The sequence below is a fragment of the Triturus cristatus genome, chromosome 8, assembly GCF_964204655.1.
Source record: "Triturus cristatus chromosome 8, aTriCri1.1, whole genome shotgun sequence".
Taxonomy (NCBI): Eukaryota; Metazoa; Chordata; class Amphibia; order Caudata; family Salamandridae; genus Triturus; species Triturus cristatus.
In genome coordinates, this window is record NC_140591.1 from 1,537,839,905 (window position 1) to 1,537,860,513 (window position 20,609).

The window sequence follows — 20,609 nt, forward strand, 5'->3', positions numbered from 1 at the left end:
ATCCAATCTCCATGTTCTTTAACATAAACATTGCTCAGCAATGCGCAGGGCTCACTACTAGCATGTTAAGAAATACTTTGCGTTACTTTTTGTAATCTTTCAAATGCATATCATAATAGTAACCAGAGCTGTGAAACTTGTAAAGTTGTGCCTATCACTCTCCCTCATGCATACCTTATAATTTAAATAAAATAGCTTCCATTTAGCAGGCAGCTGGAGAAAGATGGAAAGCCAAATGGTCCCTTAGTGATGCAATGTTGCTGGAACTATGGTCATTGTTCACTGCCGGTCGCACTCCCTGTGTCCGTCCAAAGACAGGTTGTACACAAAAACCCACCCCTTCTAATAGTCTCTCCTGAAGCTCTTCACATGGAAACTGAGGGGCATATTTATCAAATAGTCACGGAGCGCATTATACGTCGCATTCCTGTCTTTTCCCAGCGCTGGCACACAATGTACGAGATTGGTTTTGTGCAGGAACAGGCATCTTCCTGCACAAGAACAATCCCCTAAGGGATTTTGCTCTTTCTATATGTGATGTAGAATTCTCAGTTCAGCAGAATTGTGCATCATGTTAAAACGCCATTTTCTCATTAGATGGAGGCCCGTGTGAGCAGTGAGGCCCCTATTATGTTAGCTATTTTGAAGGGGTGCAAGAGATGGGAAGAGAAGTAATGCATTTCGGGTATGGGGCACACCTCCCACCCCACACCCTAGTGCCCCACTGAGCTCATCTCTATCAGGGAGAGTGTAAAGTGAAAGAGAAAGCTGGGAGGCTTTTTTTTTTAATATCTTTATTGGCATTTAAGACAGGAATAGAGGGTACAACAATTTAGACATTTTCTGACACTTGCTGCAAGAAAAATCAATTATCCAAGAGAAAGAGAAAAATAAAGCAAACATAGGATGTTTCCATACACTGTCCTATTCATCATAAAGCACTATTACACGTATTATTGTCTCCATCTGCCTCCTCCACCCGCATGACATTTCCCTTGACTAATGCCTTTTTAAACGACAAAAATCCTGTTTTATTTAAACTGAACTGCCCCCCCCCCCTTAACTATACCACCCCCTCTTCCATGTCTGGGTATGTGTCCCACTTCTTTCTATCCATCCCTGTGTATCACCTCTTATTTCTAGGTTGTGTATCCTCCCACCACTCATAATCGTCAGTTATTGTCTTGCTGGCCGTTTAGTCCCTGTGTCGTTAGTCTGGGAAGCAGTGTGGGAGGCTAACTGTATGCACCACCCCTTTACCTTCGGTGGTGGGGCAGCTGGCCTCACCCCTGCAACAGGTCTCTGCTCTCCCAGCCGTACCAGGCCTACCCTCCAGGACTGCAGAATGAACATTGCCGAGTCCAGGCTAATTCACTCTTTCACTAGGGGTTTCACAAATCACTTTGAGGGAGGCTCACCCTCTACCTGACGCCTAGAAATGTAAGTTTCTGCTACAAATCCACGTTGTCTCGGCTTTGTGATGCAACATCAACTTAAGCTCTTAAACTGCTGTTTTTATTCAGGGTGGGCTGGGGTGACCTTTGTTACACACCTGTCTCCTAACCTCATGACACCATGATGTCTCCGGCCCATTGCAGCAGCATGGGATACCAGCGTGCACTTTTTTCCATTTTCAGCATCTACAAGGTACAGGCTTTGGGTGCGCAAGGGAGTTAGAGGGACATTTGGCGACCGGATTTCTCACCCGACTAACTACGCTTCAATGGCCAGATATACTTTAGGTGTTGCCCTGTGCCACTCTGTCGCTGAACGACAAGGTGTAGGGTGTTGGTCATGCTCAGTGTATACTTTAAGCAGGAGCTGATTTGTAAAATAACAAAACTAAAAGTATTACTCAAAAAAACTATATCTAAAATGGAAATTCTGATTGCTAACTAACAAGACAAAGTAACATGTTATTATAGATGGTAGGGCTTTGCTATGATAATAATGTATGATACATATAAAACAGGCCTGACTGTATGTAAACAAGACTGTGTGTAGTATTAGTGAATGTGTGTTGTTATATTCCATATAGGTACCCTATATAGGTAACAGGCGCAGGTAACATTTCAACCTTTCACCTATATTCTTCCCTACATTACATACATAACGGTTCTTAGGGACTTACCTTTTACCTAGATACGACACTGCATTCAGAACGCGTGTTTTTCCTTAGTTCGAATCTCATACATTATGCATGAGGTTTCTTGGAAGCACAACAGGACTACCATCTGCTGTATAATATCTATGTATAAAGTTCAGGCCCAAAGTCATCCTGTAGGCCGACACAGTAACACAGCGAGGTAGGACCCCTGGGGAGACATAGGTAGGGGTATATATACATCACATCTTGCTTAAAAGGACAGAGGAGACGAGACTTCCCGGCTGACACACTGACCAGAGACACTGTGCTTCCTGCATGCAGGCGCTCCAGCTCGCAGTGGTCTAACATCCCTCGTGGGGTGTCCAACCCGAGACAAGCACGGGTCCCATATTTCCTCATTCTCAGGTAATGGGGTTGACTAGATCCTAGAGGGATTCTTGGCATAACACCTACACAGATGCTAGGTACATTAAGGTACATTTAGGTACACCTAGTTAGGGAGGCATCGTTGGAGTACGCACTTTTTAAAATGTATTTTATATGCTTGTATGTAATCATGAATATTGCAAGATGGTAAAACTTTACCATCCCTTTACTTTCGTAGCACTTCTAATCATATATCTCTGCTACTGTCTAATGCTTGTTGCAGCTCATCTATTCTAAACTAGAATAACAACTGTTCAATAAACTCTTATTGCAAACACCCAGCCTGTTTATTCTGTGTATCTCTGAGACAAACTAAGTGAGCATGAGTGACTGAGCGAAAGGTAGTACATTGTTTCCACGATTCTGAGGGATCAAGGTTGTCATGTTCTGAGGTTTCCAAGAACTATTCTCTCCCTGATAAGAGGAGATTCTAGTAGCACTGTGAGCTAGCTGATACAGACAGGCTAACATACCCGGTGGGGGTGCACGGAATCAGTCTGCCACCAATCCCACAGTTTATGTTATCCAAACGTAAAGATCCTGTATAGGTTATACAGGAACTACACAACAGTGTAACAGGCATAAAAGCAGACTGACTACAATAAATCCGGTTGCTTCGATTCAGGTGTCATCAAGGCTTGCTCAACATATCCATAACCACCTATGGTCTTGTTTTTGTCCGATACAGGGGTTTAACTTGTGCTTTATATGGGATGAAAAAGGTGAGGGGTCTTTAAAAAGGGTGTAGTCAAAGAAGCATAACCAAGAATAATTTCCAAGAGGCGTGGCCTACATAATAATGGGTGTGGCTCAAAACATTCAAACTAAAATTCTGTGCTTCACACAGCGTCCCACCTGGCTAGTATCTCGGCTCCTCACTGACTAATAAAAACAAAATACAGCACAATAAAAATCATGAACTGAAATAGAAAAATAGAGTACATTTTAATAAAGAAAATTACAAATAAAATGATACCAAAACAACAAATCCAATAAGAGGAAAAGGAGATATGAATTTTTAAAGTTTTAAATGAAAATAGAGCCAAAGAGCAAAAGGAACCAACTGCTGTCAACTGGTCGCTGTAGATCAGGACCGCGGCACAATAGGAGTACGGCTGAGATGGAGCGCGAGTCAGACATAGAAACCAGGATGACCCAGTAGGAGGTTTTACCTTGGGATTTAGATTAAAAAATGGAAGTGGAGAATCTTCAGTGGGGCAAGGCATCAGGCTTTAGCCTAAGAGGGTGCCAGGAGGTCAGATAGCCATTGGACTTGGTCCGGGAGAACGTGTTTGTGGGGAAATGTTGGTTTTGACAGAAAACGCTCAGAGGTGGAGAAAATTGAAGTTTGCGCCCAGGGAAGTCCTCTCCCGTGCCAGATACTATTGGCACGTTCATTCAGTTAAGATTTCTACATTCACTCCGAGTCACTTTTTTGAAAGTCGGAATCCTTCAGCAGAGAAAAGCAACAGGTTGTAGCCGGAGAGGGCTCCATTACCCTGGATACCTCTGTGCAATGTTCCACTCAATTGTAATTGCTGAGGAGGAGAAGCTCCGGGCCAGAGAAATCTGAATCTTCAGCCCAGCAGCAACGCACCTTGGGTGGATCAGCTTGGTGCATTTGTTCCAGTGCTCGGAGGTCTTGAAGTTGACAAAGTTTCTAGCTCCCAGGTTTTGAGAGATGGTAGGAGAGGTCCGGCCTGACACAGCCGAGGATGCCAGGACCTCAGGAGCAGCATTTAGGGGTCAGGACTCACTAGATAAGAGGCCAACAGCAGGGCTAAGGGCAGGTCCATTTGGAAATGGTCAACTGAGCAACTGCAGAAAAAGCCTCTTGTAGCATGTAATATCCCTTTAGCTTGAACAGGAGGTCAGTCATATGACCCTTGGTGACAACTTCTTGGTCTTGGGTACAAGAGGGAGCAGGTCTGGTCCTTCATGGCTCCTCTCAGGTTTCAGGCAGTAGGTTCAGTCCTCTTCTGATCTTCCTCAGGTCCAGTTGTGTTCAGAAGAAGGTGCCAGGGTACACCACATTTGTGTCTGACACTAGCTTGTGAGTGGAGTGACTCCTGGCCTCTCCCTAGTCACTGGGGTAAATGCTACCAAGTATAATCCTCCCAAGTTTGCAGCAGCTTGTGCCAGTCCTACTGCAAACAATCACACAGTGCCCCTCACTCCTAAAACCCAAAATAGTGAAATTATTTTCCTCTTGTGAAGAGCCTGTGTGCCCAGGGGCGTAACACAGGCCCCCGCATCCCCCGCAGTGTGGGGGGGGCCCGAGCTGCAGGGGGCCCCCGCCACCCAGTACTCGGGTCTTAGAGCTCCGGATTAAATCCGGAATGGGGGCCACTCCGTGTACCTTGCAGGGGGCCCCCTCAGCTTTCGCTACGCCAGTGTGTGTGCCCATCCAGAGGTGTGGTCCAGGTAATGACAAGTCCATCCTCTAAGCTCACCCAAAACCAGTTCTGGGGGCAGCTCCTCTGCCACTAGGATTGGTGCTTGCCTGACTGGGGGAACAAAAGTAGAGGCCTGTCCAGGTGTCATATGGCATCTGCATGTGACATATTATTAATTCCAGTGTTTCTCCATAGGCCAGCCAGCCTTCGTACTCTGAAAACTGCGCTTGGGTGCTAGTCATTTAAGAACGTTAAAATTACATTTCTACATGTCCTACTTTTAAATACCATGTCCCTGCCTTCAGGGCTACTAGGCCTATTTAGAGGTGCCATATTAATTTTTAAAAGGAAGGTTTAAACCTGTCAAAAAGGTTTCTTTTAACAGGTCAAATTGCAGCGTGTACAATGCTCCCGTCAGGCTACAATGGCAAGCCTGAAGCCACATTTGCACTGCCACTGCAGCGGTTGGCACAATAGGTGCTGCAATCCAGTAGTGGCATTTAAATTCCAGGCTCTGGGTGCACTTTGTGCCATAAATTAGGGACTTGTAGGCAAGTTAAATATGTCAATTAGGAGTGTACCATTTCACCCATGTTAAAAGGGGGGCACAGGCACTTTACTACTGGGTAGCAGGGGTAAAGTGCATAAAGCTGTACCACCAGCAAAACAGATAGTCAAAAATCTGGAGGTACACTATGCAAACGATGGTAATTTCCTACAGTGCTGCTCATGTGATGGAGGTCACGAGAACCAGAGAGAGCATGATCGCATGTGCTGCCTGTACAGAGAAAGAGATTCCATAAATGTGCGATCGTTTGTAAAGAGGGTTGGTCAGCCAATGAGTCGGTCTCTATTTGCCTTGGGTGGTCGGTTCTGCTCTCATAGTGCTTGCGCTTCCTATTCAGTATGTAAACAAAAAATGCACAAAAACCCACACATCGCGGTAGGTGGTTTGCTCTGCTTCTGTAATAGATGCCGTGACTCACACAGGTGTAGTGGCCACTAACCTGGCCCCTGCAGGAGAAACCCTGAGGCATAGCTTGTCACTGACCGTGTTTCTCACATGAAGCCTAGAAGGAGTTGGCCTAACGGCTAGGGCGCTCGACCTCGGACCTGGGGAACTGGGTTTGAGTCTCGGTAATGACGCTGAACATCCTGTGATTCTGGGCAAATCACTTAATCTCCCTGTGCCTAACAAAAAATGAATGTGTGTCCTCATGTAACGTAACTGGTGCTATGTAAAGCGCTCTGATACCCGATTCGGATTCGGGTCAGGTTCGCGCTATATGATTCGGGTCAAGTTCGCGCTATATAAAACTTAATGGTCCAATCATGTGCTGTGGGACTGAGCTTGATACCTCACTAACACTGTTTATGTTTGTATTTACTATTAAACCAACCCAAGTACATGCAATCCTAGAACATTTTAGTATTTTGCTCTAAAACATATAATCAATATATAAATCTCGTTTTTTTTTTCAAACTAGGAATTTATATAAAATATGACTTCCAAATTCATCTAAAAGTTAATGCAGATGTTTTTAACAATACAAAATATAAAGTACAGGTAAACTCACAAAAAGGCCGTAATATTTGGCTGGAAAGAGAAACATTAGTGATTGTGAAAGAAAAGAAATAATATTCAATCCATGCAAATTAATTTAAAACAACTCTCAATTTTCAAACAATTTAATTGCATTCCATCATCAGGCTTCTGCATTGAAAATAGAAAAGCATGTCTAATAAACAATGTGACAGATGTGCTAATTAAAAGTCACACCAGGATAGCCCCCACTCTGATCGAAGCATAGAAAAGACAGGAATAATTGAATGGAATGTGTACCAGTTGTACAAAGCTTCACTGAAAATAACAAACAATGAAATCATGAACATGTGAACTGCTGTTTTCAATTATGACCAGCATTTCCCTAAAGCTGGTAAGAAAGCAGACTGATGCTTCCATTGTAGATAATTGTTTGTGACCAAATCTTGTGAGGCCCCATCAGCCTTTCATCCTTCTGAAGTCAATAAAATTATGATTGCCTAGCTCACTGGCGCTACATGCCTCTCAGCAGCACCTAGAGATGAGACAAATGGTAGAGTACGATAGATGAGGGTACTAATTGCTGTGTTTTTCCAAATTGGCAGAATACACACATGCATGTATCTCTGTGGCTGTCACTCTCCCTTGATAAAATAGAAAATTGTATCCAGCAGTGTTGCAATATACAATTTTCTTTTAGTTAAAAATGTACTGTGTAACTCGGGAAGTTCCCTGCAGTGGTATCCTATCATGAGTGTCCTCCCTCTTTTCAGACAGCGTGCCAGAAAATGATTCATCCACCCCCAGCTCGCTGGCGTCCAAGATGCACTCACCAGCACACAGCACAATCATGCAGGCCTCTTGCTGGCTGAACCAGGGCCTGTTTGTAACACTGTTCTGCAGTCAGTTCCATCCCTTCTCCTTCCCACTTCCTGCCCTCAGCCTCAGCACAAGTGGTCTGCACGTAGCGAGTATATCTGATAGAGCGTCTGCTTTGCTATCTTTATCATTGTCATTCATCGTAGCGCTTTGCACGGGTTCCCAGAAGGCACAGATCGCGTGCAGATAATTTAAAAAAAATAAAGTCTTTCTGCCAGTGTGTTTGGTTTGTCAGTATTTTGCATTTTCTTGCTGTGCACAAAGTGGTATCTGAGCAGTATTGGAGGGTGAGATGTACGACATCGCTCGAGCAGGTCAAAGGTCGGTGCCCATCTCGAGCTCTGACTATGCAAAGCCCTTTGGGAAATGCTGCTGCAGCGACATGGTAAGCAAGGCCTTTATTTGGCTTTGATATAATCCTAAAACCCAAATTCCAAAGGGAATCATAGATCTTCTCCCATAAGTGTACCACTGTGCAAGGGTGCAGATTAGCATTTGGTTCCTATTCACAAGGATGAACAGTAGTGCCCTTGGAAAGCTATGCCAGGTTTCCAGACACACTGATGTGACATTTCTTGCATTACTGTTTCCCAATGTGGAAGTGCGTGCATGATGCAACACCATGTAACCTCAATTTGAAATTGCACTTTTTAAAATTTCTTTTATCTCAACAAGGAAACATTTTTCCCCGTGGAGAAACTCTTCCCCTGCACCCTCAACAAGCTTTCTGGTGTTCCATTTACCCTGCCATCCTGGAATGGGATTCACTGCATCCCTTTGATGACCATTTCCAGTGTGGGGGAAGGCTCAGTGAGTGGTTTCTGAATGTCTGTAAATCCACACGCAGCCTGTTGTGTGGTTGGACTGTGGAACTCTCTAGGGGCTCATGGCTTATGATTACACAGGAGCATTTGTGAATTTATGTGTGCTAGGTTACCTTTTTTGAATGTCTCACAGCCATAACTCCTGCTATTCGCATCTGTACAACCTGTTTCTAGCTACAGAGAACCAATGGCCAAGAAGAATTTCATTCAGTCACTAAGGAAACCAGGATGCAAATGTTGTTGTAGTGCTGGAGCTATAGACTTGCAGTTGCACTTTTTAGATGTAGTACTGTTTTGCTGTAGTGTTATAATTGTAGTAGTTCTATTTGTAATTTAGTAACGTGGTCCTTACGGTGTTCTAGTCGCAGTGTTATAGCCCCAGTCAGTGTTGTAGCTGTAGTGTTGCAGTGGGAAGAGTTGTTGTTGCAGTGTTTTAATTGCCAATGCTATGTTGTGGTGGAAGTGTTTTTGTTTTTTGTTGCAATTTATCCTCCTAAGATGCAGTGATATAGATTTAGTGTTCTGTTATGGTTTTGGTCTTATAGTGGCATTGATGTAGTTGTACTTTAGTGCTATAGATGTTTCGTTCTTTACTGGTTGTGGTATTGTAGTAGTAGTCTTGTATCTTACTGGTGATAGCACTGTTGATGACATTGTTGGGGCTTGCTGGAGACAGAGAAGAAGAGGAGCAGCATATCTATAGGCAATAGGCAATACATCTCACGAGAACAAGCAGTTGAAGCCTTTACGTTGGGCCCAGGGCAGTTCCTACAGTATGCGAAGATAGCCCAGGTAGCTAGAGAGGTCTGGCCTATGTTTCCCGAAGAGCCCCCCATGTCCAGGGTGTTACAGACCTTGATAACGATGACTAAAGGACGCAGATTGATATCCCACCTATATCGAGCTATCCGTGACGACAAGGCGGTCCAGGCACTGCCGATTCAGGACAGATGGGAGACACGTACAGGGGAATCTATAACGGAGACGGACTGGACTAAGATACATGAAGGGGTTAAGCAGGTGAGCTCGAATGCACGGTTCAAGCTGATCCAATTTAATTATATACCCGAAAGATGCAACTCAGGTTTTACCCAGAATGCTCAGGGCAATGCCCCAGATGTGGGGAAGCAGAGGCTGTATTCATTCATATGATTTGGTCCTGCCCAGAGCTCCAAATATATTGGGATGGTGCCTTGGTTGCGTTGCAAGAGGCGACGGAGTGGGTATTGCCACGGGAGATACGGGTGGTCCTACTGGGTTTACTACCCCGACCCAAAAATAAAAACCTTAGTCGGAAGTTTGTCCTGCTGGGACTAGTGTTGGTAAAACGCGGAATAGCTATTTCTTGGCTAAGTTGCAAACCACCTCAAAAGACGCAATGGGAACGGGATATGAAGGAGTGGGCGACGGCTGAGGTGATTCGGATGAAACAGGTCAGACATGATGAAGAGCTGGAAGATGATCTGAGGGCATGGAGGGCGATGATAAAAGATCTTAACAGTGAGGGAGAGGATGAGGAACCACGGGTGGAGGCTACTGGAATCGTACGGTCGGGTAGTGAGCCAAGAGACAACTGAGGGCTAGAGGAGAACATCCATACTTGATGTGTTGGGGGACGTGGTGAGAGGCATAACTGGCAGACACCCAGATTTTATATCATAGCGAAGCATACTAGACGGGGGTATAGTTGTAGGTGGGGGAGGAGTTGCGGTTATCCGATATAGGAATGTTTTTGGATGGAATGAAGAATTGGACCAGGCAATTAAACTTTATAGAAAAAGGGATTGCTATCATGGGGCTCACTTCCTTGGGGCTAAACTGTTTGTTATGTCTACGATTATATGACAACATTTAGTGTATAACTCAGAGAATGTAAACATTTCTTATCATAACTACTTTAAATGTTAATAAAGATATATAAAAAAACAGAAGAGGGGCAGCAGGGCCTGGCAACTGCAAGTTGTCTCCATCAGGCCAGCACCACCCTGCACTCTTTAACGCTGCACTGCTCACAGAAGAAAACAGAGAAAGCACATAGAAGAGGCACCGTGGTCCCCTATGGCAACAGCTGGACAAACCCTTCACCAGTCATAACTTACCTTAAGGTCTGGTGCCCCATATAGAAGAGTTTTGTTTCTTTTTTGTGACCTCTGAATGTAACCCACTGCTATTAGTTTCCATTCTTCAGCCCTATACACTATATAGCGCTGTGAAGACCTTAGTCTTTTATCCTCCTTGCCCTTTTCCAAAGCCCCACATCTCTCCACCGCACTGGCATGTATGTGCCCAAAGGCCTGCGTGTCTCCCCTGCCACGGTCCATCTCCTCTTCTCGGTCTCTTCTGAGGCTACATATCAACTGCCTGAAAATGCTTCCGTTTAAAAAAAAATGTTTTAATAGTTTTTACCTTCATCACATCAGTTACAGGCACAGTACTAATGCACAGGACCAGATAAGCACAAAATGATTAAACAAAATATTAGCCCAACATTTTACTTCTATATAGCACAGTTTCTTTGAGTGACATTTATTGAAACGAGGCATCAGAATCATTCAACCATGGGCCCCATATCTTAACATGCTTCCTCTGTACCCCTCTGGCTTTATACACAAGCTCTTCAAGTCTTGCACAGTGGTCCATACCCCTTGTCCATTCAATGACCATGCCGGTGATTTGCCAGATCTCTCTTTCCAATCGGATACCGCATAGCACCAGGATTCGGGTTATGACGTGAACCACCAAATTCATCCATGATCCCCAGCAGAATCACCTAAGAGTCTAAATCTACTGATCTCTCCACTTCCTCACCCAAGGATCTATTGATGTTTCGCCAATAATTCTAAGCTATAGGGCAGTCCCATATTGAATGGAAGCTGGCTCCCGGCACAGACTTGCACCTCAGGCAATTCGGGTTTCTTGCTTTAGCCATCTGCCAGAGTTGGATTGGGCTAGAGTAAAATCTATCTAAGCATTTACACTGAGTGAGGCGAAGACGTGCTGCTATATCCTGGGTGCCATTTTAGCTTACCTCCATTCATCATCACCTAGACTTCCTCAATCCAATTTCCATACTCGTCTAAGTTCTATCAGTGGATCTGGGAAATTTGCCAAGAGATTCTCTTAAGATTCTGCCCTTACCAAGTAATCTCCGCCATCGACATTCAGAAAGGTAACCTGGCTCTATGGACCCGATTTAGAGTTTGGCGGAGTGGGCACTCTATTGCAGTGGCAACTAGCTATCCTCCCAGCAAAATGAAGGTGTATCCACCTCCATTAGAGTCATGTAGACCTTCAGTTTGGCAACAGCAGAGACTACTCCGTCTCCGCCACCAACATCCAACTCTGACGGCCTAACAGAGTAATGGCCATTGGAGGTTTTGCCATTTGTCCACTCACCCTATTTAGAAGGGGTGGACATACGGCAAGTTTTCAAAATGACCCCCTCGCAATAGGGAAAACACTCCAATGGTGAGAAGGTCATTGTTTTTTTTTTTATTTTCAAAAATGACGTACAGCTCCATTATGTTGATACAGCTGTCTGTCAAACTTTCTATGCATACAGAAACCACTGTGATGGCAGTTTCTGGAAATGCAAGACATGTCCGCTGGACCACCTGGCATCTCTAAATTTGGCAGGCTGAGTACCCTCACCATGGTGAGAACTAAGTACTTCATCATGGCGACGGTACATAAACCGTCCCCAAACTCTAAATCAGTCCCTAAATTATGCGGGTGAACCTTCAGAGTGGCGGAGAGGCTTCTCCATCGCCTTGGCAATGAAGTGCCCTCTCTGCCAAACCCTAACTCATTCCCTTCATCATTTGCATATAGAATAATGTACCATAAAGTCCTTTTTTATGGTGGGTTGCGAAAGAAAATCATTTTTTTGTCTACTAGTACTTGCAATTAAAACATGCAAATTAGTAAAATGTTTTCTCTCTAAAACTATATTCACACAACAGAATACATCAAAAGATAAATTGACACACTTATAATAGATACAGTTCGTTTTGTAATTACATGGACAAATAGAATAATATACCACAGTTAGTTTTGTAGCTGCAGGGACATTTACAAATAGAATAATGTAACATAATGTCCTTTCCTTATAGTGGGTCGTGAAAGAAAATTTTTACCCAAAAGGACAAAATATTTATGTCAGTGATATCCTGACATTCGACCGTGATAGAATGCTGATGATATGAGGAGCTCTGGTCAAATCCAGACATAAGTCTCACCAGTGGTGGTGCGAACTCAGTGTTGATAAGCTGAGTTGTTGCTGAGCTCAAAATGAACTACTCCCCTCCCCCACTCTACCCTCATAGGAGGCTTTTCACACCCTCGCTACACCTTTTAATTGATCTCACAGCAATAACGTAGATGCCCATTTATTTCTTTCAGCACCATCTTCAAGTGATTTCAGGTGTTTTGTAAATTGTTTGCTAATCACTTTCTCCAAAATTTTTGTCGAAATAGGAGGCATCATTTATTTATTTATTTTTAAAGTTTTATATAGCGCGAACATGACCACCGAGTGTATCAGAACGCTTTACAGACTATGCATTACGAAGGTTATAAGCAAAACAAAACAGAATAAACAAGGCAACAAATCAAAGTCTGATTGACAAACATTATCCTGAGGGAAAAACAGACACAAAGGAATCGACAGCGTAACAGGGTCACAATCTAGAATTGTCCAAGAAACTCGTGAGCCAGGTGGCTGGGCCAGAATCAACGGGTATGGGCCCAGAACCAAATGAAGGAGCCATGCTAAGGGAGAAATTTCATCAAGAGTCCTTTCACTTCTTTTTTGAAGAAGACCGTGGAGGGGTTCCACCTGACTTCGGGAGGAAGGGAGTTCCAGATCCTTGGAGCCATCCCTGAAAAGGTTCGGTTATAGTTTTTTTTTTCTTGAATTTTTGTGGTTTTAGCAAAAGGGTGCTTGCACGTCTGGAGGCTCTAGAACCGCAGGACAGCTCCAGTTTCCGAGCAAGGTACAGTGGGGTCTTGAAGTGGATGGCCTTGTGAGCCATACATGCAATTTTTAACTGTATCCGACCTTCATATGGAAGCCAAATCAGGTCCATCAAGTCCGGAGAAATGTGGTGGAATTGTTTGTGCCAGTTAAGAGCCTAGCAGTAGAGTTTAGGGAAGCCCTAAGAGGAGCCGTCCTCACCCTAGGCAAGCCGCAAAGTGTTGCGCTACCATAGCCCAGCTTTGAAATCACTAAAGCTTGTACTGCAACCTTTAGGTCATGAGCAGGGAGAAAGGGTTTGAGTTTCCTGAGTAGGCTGAGTTGGAAGTTCGCTCCTTTGGTGAGGGAACTGATGTACTTCTGCATGTTCAGGCTTTTGTCCAGAATGACACCCAGAGAAGATGCCGAGTCCACGAGGTGCGGTCTGCAGTTAAGAGCAGTCAGCTGATTCAGCCATTGCTCCATAACAGGGGATTGGTTGTGGGATGAGATCAGTAAGAATTCCGTTTTGAGAGCATTCAACTTCAGGTGATTACTTGTCAGCCAACTTTGTGTTTCCAGAAGGACTGAGTTGAAGGACTGAATGTCTTCGGGGGAGGCGATCGTCAGGTATAGTTGGGTATCATCCGCGTACATATGATAATGAATGCTGGATAATTTTAGAATTTCTGTCAGTGGCTCCATGGACAGGTTAAAGAGCGTGGGGGACAGTGCTGAACCTTGGGGAACCCCCAAGGTGACCGGTGCAGAATGTGACAAGGAGTGGTTCACCTTGAAGCTTTGGGATCTGTCGTGAAGGAATGCCCCAGACAGCCCCATCCTGTGTTCCAGGAGGTCAATTAGGTGATCGTGTTTGACAGCATCAAATGCTGACGAGAGGTCAAGAAAGATCAATAGGCATGCTTCATTATGATCCAACATTCTAAGTGCATCATCCACGATGTGTGTTAGCGCAGACTCCGTACTATGACCTGGGCGAAAACCAGATTGGCATTGGTCCAGGAGCTGGAATTGGTCGATGTGATGACAGAGTTGGGCGAGCACACATTTCTCCAGGAGTTTTGCTAAGGTGGGGATGTTGGTGATTGGGCGAAAGTTAAGAAGGTCCGAGGGATCAGCATTTGGTTTCTTTATGATCGGGGTAACTTGACCTGATTTAAGGCAATCTGGAATAGCACCTTGCATAAGAGAAGCATTGACGATCGTTGTCCAGAGTGTTAGTAAGGAGGATCTCACTTCTGGGAACAAGTTCGATGGCAAAGGGTCATTGTAATGATTGGAAGGTTTCAACGTCAACAGCATTTTGCGTATAGTGGGTTCATCCAAGGTTTGGAACAGACTCCAAGATGCATTATATTTGGGGAGGAAGGGCTGTGAAGGGTCAATGCTAGTCGACTCTGAAGGGCGTAGGGTGTTCAGAGGACCACTCGGGAGGAGATCACTGGCCAAGCTTAATTCCATCTCAATCTTAGTAGACTTATCAATGAAGAAAACAGCGAATGCTTCACAGTTCGGGAGTGTCCCTTGACCCGGAGAGGAGAGGTTAGGATGATTGTTAGCTTGGGACTTGATGAGTTCGAACAGTTTTTTTGGATGTTTTTTTGCTTGATCTAGTTGAGTTCTGAAGAAGGTGGCCTTCGAGCATCTGATGCGTTTATTATAAGAGCTTTGCAAGGATCTCAAGTGACAAAGATGTTCAAGGGAGGGATGCGATCGCCATTTCCATACTGCAAGTCAAAGATTTCTTTTTTTTTTGTGTTAACTTTGTTTTATTGAGTTTTAGGCAATAAAGTAGACACGGTACAAACCCCACATATTTCTGTGTGAGTAAGCAAGGCCCTCTCCAACTCCAACCCAACCACCCAATGTCATCGCAGTTCGAAGATTTCTTTTTTCAGCATTAAGATTATCATTGAACCACGGTTTGGAGCATTTAGAGGACACTCGTTTAAGCTAAAGTGGTGCTACTGAGTCAAGAACATTAAGCATTGCGTGGTTGTAGTGGGCCGTCAGGTCATGGACATCCGACATGTTCAGAGGGGGTGGCAAGATGCTATCACAGAGTACCGTCAAGTCTTGCGAGTTGATGTTCCTTAACCATCTTTTCAACTGTTTTGGGTTCTTAGGTTGGGATCTGCTTGCTCTTAATGAAGGAAGATGATGCAGTAGTTGTCCGTCCAGTCACATGGAAGGATCGACTCCAGGAGGAGATAATTGGGCTTACCAATGACCAGATCTAGCGTGGCTCCTTTGTTATGAGTAGGGCTGTCACATAATTCGGTAAGGTTCAGGTCAAGTAGGAAGGATTTGAGGCTGTTGACAATCACATCGTTCATATAATTCCAGTGGTAGTTGAAGTCTCCCAGGAAGATCTGAGTGCCCAGAAGCCAGAAGCGCAGCAGATCTACTGGGTCTAAGGAGTGTTTTTAACCCCAACTTTGTTTCATAGTTGAACACAACCTATTGGAACAAAGACTTTCCACATTGATGGATACCCAATGCATGCTTGTTCAAAATGTGCCCTTTCTCCAGAATATCCCCAGATTTTTGCCTTCTGTAGCAGAACCTGTTTTTGTTGGCGTAAGGGCTCTGAGCACTTTATCACTGACAAGCCAACCAGTGCTAAAGTGTGTATGCTCTTGCCTTTAAACTAAGTGAAAATTAATTATAAGTCCCATGTATATGGTACTACATGTACCAGGGGTCTGTAAATTAACTGATTCTAGTGGCCTGCAGCACTTATTTTATCACCCACTTAAGTAGGCCCTTAAAACCAGTGCTTAATTTGTAAAATATTAAGTGCCAGGGCTGTGACCGGGAGCCCACTGCAACTTGCACCACCCATTGCCCTGTCATCACGGCCAACGCAACTATTAACCATCTCTCTCGCATGTAAATGCGACAGTTCAGATTATACCAGGTCCCCGAAGCTAAAGGAATGGCTGGGGAGGTAGGTATTAGCATTTTTAAAGGATATTGTATTCCTAAACAACCCTTGTTCTGCTTATCTGTAAATTAGATGAGCAGCGCCACCATGTGATAGACTGTTCTAAGTTTGGTGTTGACAATTAGGTGCCGGTGCCGAGCACCGGAAACCAACTAAGTGCCGGTGCTGAGCACCGGAAAGCACCAGCTCAAATTAAGCACTGCTTAAAACATCTCAGGCCTGTTAGTGCAGCCTGTGTGCAGTTTTAAACTGCCATTTTGACCTAGTAAATTTACCCTTTGCCAGGCCTAAAACACCCCTTTTAATACATATATGTCACACCTAAGGTGGGCCCTACAAAGACCAAATGGTATGGTGCAGTGTATTTTAAAAAGCGGGACATGTACTTTGAAGTTTTACAAGTCCTAGTAGTGAAAAACGAACAAATTCGTTTTTCACTACTGTGAGGCCAGCCTCTCCCATAGGATAACACTGGGTTACCTCAATACATTTAATATAGCCCGGGCTATATTGGCTATTAAAGGCCCGCTCCAGCGTTAAAGGCCCGAGCTGAAGGCAAGGGTCTTTAACAAGGGACCGGGACTTTAATAGCTGGCATAGCCCTGCTACGAAGGGCTATAAGGCAATTAGAACATTCTGCCACTAGAGGGCAGAATGTTCTAACAAATAAAACAAAGCCCTCTCGAAGCTCGAGGGGATTTAAATCCCCTCGAGCTCCGAGAGGCCTTTGTAAAACATTGGAATGTTGCTCTGCGGGCCTTTACCGGCCCGTAGAAGCATGGAGCACTCCATTGTCTACAATGGAGCTCCCAATATCCCAATTTTCTAATATATGATAAGTTGTGTTTGTGAGCAGGTAGAAATGCCATGTTTAGTGTCTAAGGAATTAAAATTTAAAATCCCTTTTATGGCAAAGTCGGATTTTAAGTCAGAATTCTGAAAGGCTATTTTAAGAAAGTTGGCATTTTCTTATCCTAATCACTTGGTGTCTGCAGCCTACTACTGGCTTCACGTGCCTCGGTGTAGCTGTCAGTTGGTCTTTGTGTATTCCTCCCATACAGCCACACAATAGGGGTACAGGGTGTTGACAGGATGGGCAGCCCTGACAGGATGAGGGGACAGAACTCTGCACAACACCACTTGCACTTCAAAGACCCTGCCTAAGATCACACATAAAGAACTTCACACTAGCCTTTTGTCACTCCAGAGATCTTGGAACCAGGGCAGGGAGGCGGGAAATTCAAAGCACTTCTGTGGGGGAAAAACTCCAGAAATGTCTTCCACTTCAGAGCTGGCACCAGCTATAGAACTAGGAACCTCAGACCCACTCTACAGTTCACTTCTGGACCTGTGGAGGACTCTCAGAATGCTGCACCAATAGGACTACCCTACTGCCTGACGCCTGCCCTATTCCCTCAGAAGACAGCTCTGCTGCTTGAGACCTACTTCCCCGCTTGAACCCAAGACTTCCAGAGTAACTTCAAGGGCTAGTTGGCTGGCCTCCTTATTAGAGGCTCAGTGACAGAAAAGGTTGCAACCAAAATCCAGACTCGTAGAGCTCTGCTGCTTCGTCTGACTGGAGATTTTCGACTTCCACAAAAGAGACTAAGAGTCTGAATGTGGAAATCTTCACCACAATTTCATCCAGGTGCTCCCCTACGTTGACACCTCCTCCTCGCACATCACTGGTTGCCTTGCCCTGTTGAATGTATAACTCTGGTTCTACTAATTGGATTTGTGTTGTTTTGGTGTCAAATAATGTATTACATTATACTCTATTTGTCTAAATTGGTGTGAGATTTTTATTATGTTGTGTTTTCACTTTATTGCTGTTTGTGTGCTGCATAAATAAATATTGCCTCTAAGTTAAGCCTGACTGCTTTGTGCCAAGCTACCAGAGGGTTAAGCACAGGATAATTTGGTGACTTTTTATGTGTCACCCTTATAAGAATTGTGGTTAATGCTTGAGTAGGGTTTCACCCTCCTCAGCCAATAACCCAATTTCTCACAATTAATACTATTATCATTATTATTTTTATAATTTATTTTTGTTAGTGCAGCTTTTTCACAGAGGGGGGCGCCCTGGCTCTAGCAGAAGATCTAAAGCATGCAGGAGAAGAAATAGGAATTAAGATGTAGTGAAAAACTAGGTTTTTATTTTCTTTTACAGAAATTAGGATGGAAGTGTTTATAATGTCCAAAGGAAGAGCATTCCAGGCATTGGTTGCTAAGTAAGAGAAAGTGTGTCTGCAGGAACGGGTGCGGTGCACTCGAGGAATAACAACGGGGTTAACTAAAGTAGATCTCTGGAGTCTTGAAGGCTGTTGATGAAAAAGTCTCTTGAAGAGATAGGACGGATCCGAGTTATTTAGAGAGTGCTTAATTTGTAAAGGAATAAGTGCCGGTCCGAATGTTTTGCTCAGAAGCCCATGGAGTTTTCTATCGAAGGTTGGAGTGATGCATACCGCACTGCGTAGTGTGGAATCCACCTCAGGCCTCTTTAATCCACCACCATACACTCCATCCCTTCATCTCAGTCCTGCTGGTTCCTTTTCATTCCTGCTTTCTCCCTTTCTCACTGTTTTTCGGTCTTTCTTTTCCTGTTGTGTTTTTAGGTCTTGAATGTGCCGCCCTGGTGAGACTTTTAGTAATTGGGGCTTCAAAAAACTCACCACACGCTTTTGCTTGTGGCCTAGAGCTTGCGGTTACGCGCACGGTTACGAGCGCAGCCGCCATCTGGCTTTCCTCGTCATGGCTCATTAAGCGCATCGCTCGGGGGCACCCCGCGCAATCGCTATCACTTTCACTTAAACAAGCCTCTCTCCTCGCCCACTCACTTGTGTGTTTTCAGTCGCAGCTACAGTGTTTTTTCTTTCCCCTTCCACCTACAACTCAGATTGGGTACTCGATAGAGTAGAAGGCAAGAAGCCTCTGCTTGTGCCGCTTTTGCAGCCCTACTTCTGCCGGTACTGCGGACAGCTTCACTCCCTGGAGTGCGTTTCTCATGAGGTCACTGCCCTGTCCCTGGTGTACATTGTTAAACCAGAGGCATATGTAACCACGTTTGATAAATTCTTTTTAAATATAATGGAAAAAAACAACGCTGACATACTGGCACAAACGCCAAGCAAATAATAATTTACAGAGTACCCGCTTCAATGCCCCCTTTAAGAAAAAACACTGATTTTTCACAATCGCTAACATTAATGGCAGCACCATCATTCTGGAAGTTGTTGCAGTACCGTTGACTGCAGCTGACCCTATGCGTGATCTTGGTGTCTGTGGCGCTGACACTCTGTGATATTCGTCTAACAGTGTGTGATCTTAGATGAACACGGCCCCTCTCCCCAGCCCAGCACAGCGCTCAGAGAACATTCAGGGTCTCCTCCAGCAAGCCCCCACAGCGAACCTAATTTTACTCAGTGGTGTAGCAGATACTATATGAGGCTCTGCCACCGTGTGTGATCCTGGTGTCTGTGAATCCGCCTGTCTAATCTCTAACAGTGTGCTCTGTCACTGTGTGATCTTGGTGTTTGTTGCTGTCTGTTTGTGGTATCTATGCGCATTATATCGTGCCTGATCTTAAGTTCTGTGCAGCTGACGCTATGATCCTATCCTGTTGACAGTATCTGAGATCTTGGTTTCTGTACGTGGTCTTCATCTAGCAGTGGGTGATCTTGGCGTGTGTGAACCTCACTTTGAATGTCCTTGTGTTTTCTATGTAGCTGACGCTATGTGTGATATTCGTCAGTTTTGCTCTAACACTGTGATCTTGGTGTTTGCATCTCTGTTTCTTGGAATCTGTACAGCTTCAGTATTCATAAGTGAAGCTGACACAGCGTGTGACCTTAGTGTATGTGCAGCTAACACACTACATTTGATCTTGGTCTTGCAGTGTGTGACCTTGAGTGTCTGTGACTCCCACTGAATATACTCACTTCTATTCAGCTGCCAGTCTGTCTGATCTTGGGCTGAGATCTTCGTCTGGCTGTGTGTGATCTTGGTGTCTGTGAATCCCATTTTTATACTCATTTCTATGCAACTGACACTCAGTGTGATCTTGGGCTCAGATCTGCATCTAGCAGCCCGTGATCTTGGATGAAGTCAACACCTCTCCCAGCCTGGTACTGCAGCGCTATGACAGCACATAGATCTGACCTGCTTGCGGTACCTTGGCGCTACGACAGGACACAGATCTGACCTGCTTGCGGTACCCCAACGCTATGACCGCACACAGGTCTGACCTGCTTGCGGTACCGCGGCGCTATGACAGGACACATATCTGACCTGCTTGCGGTATGCATGGCCATTTGGAACCTTATAAGTGTTTAGTCATGCAACAGTTGATGTTGTTGCACCAAGAATATTGTGCTGCATAACCAAATACTTATAAGGTCCCAAAAGCGAGACCTATTGGCTATGCCAATGCTTGTTCTCTCTGTGGGTGCGTATACATGTGTTGTCTGTGTGCCTAGGGGCGTGTAAGTGTTTTTTTCTGTGCGCATGTGCATC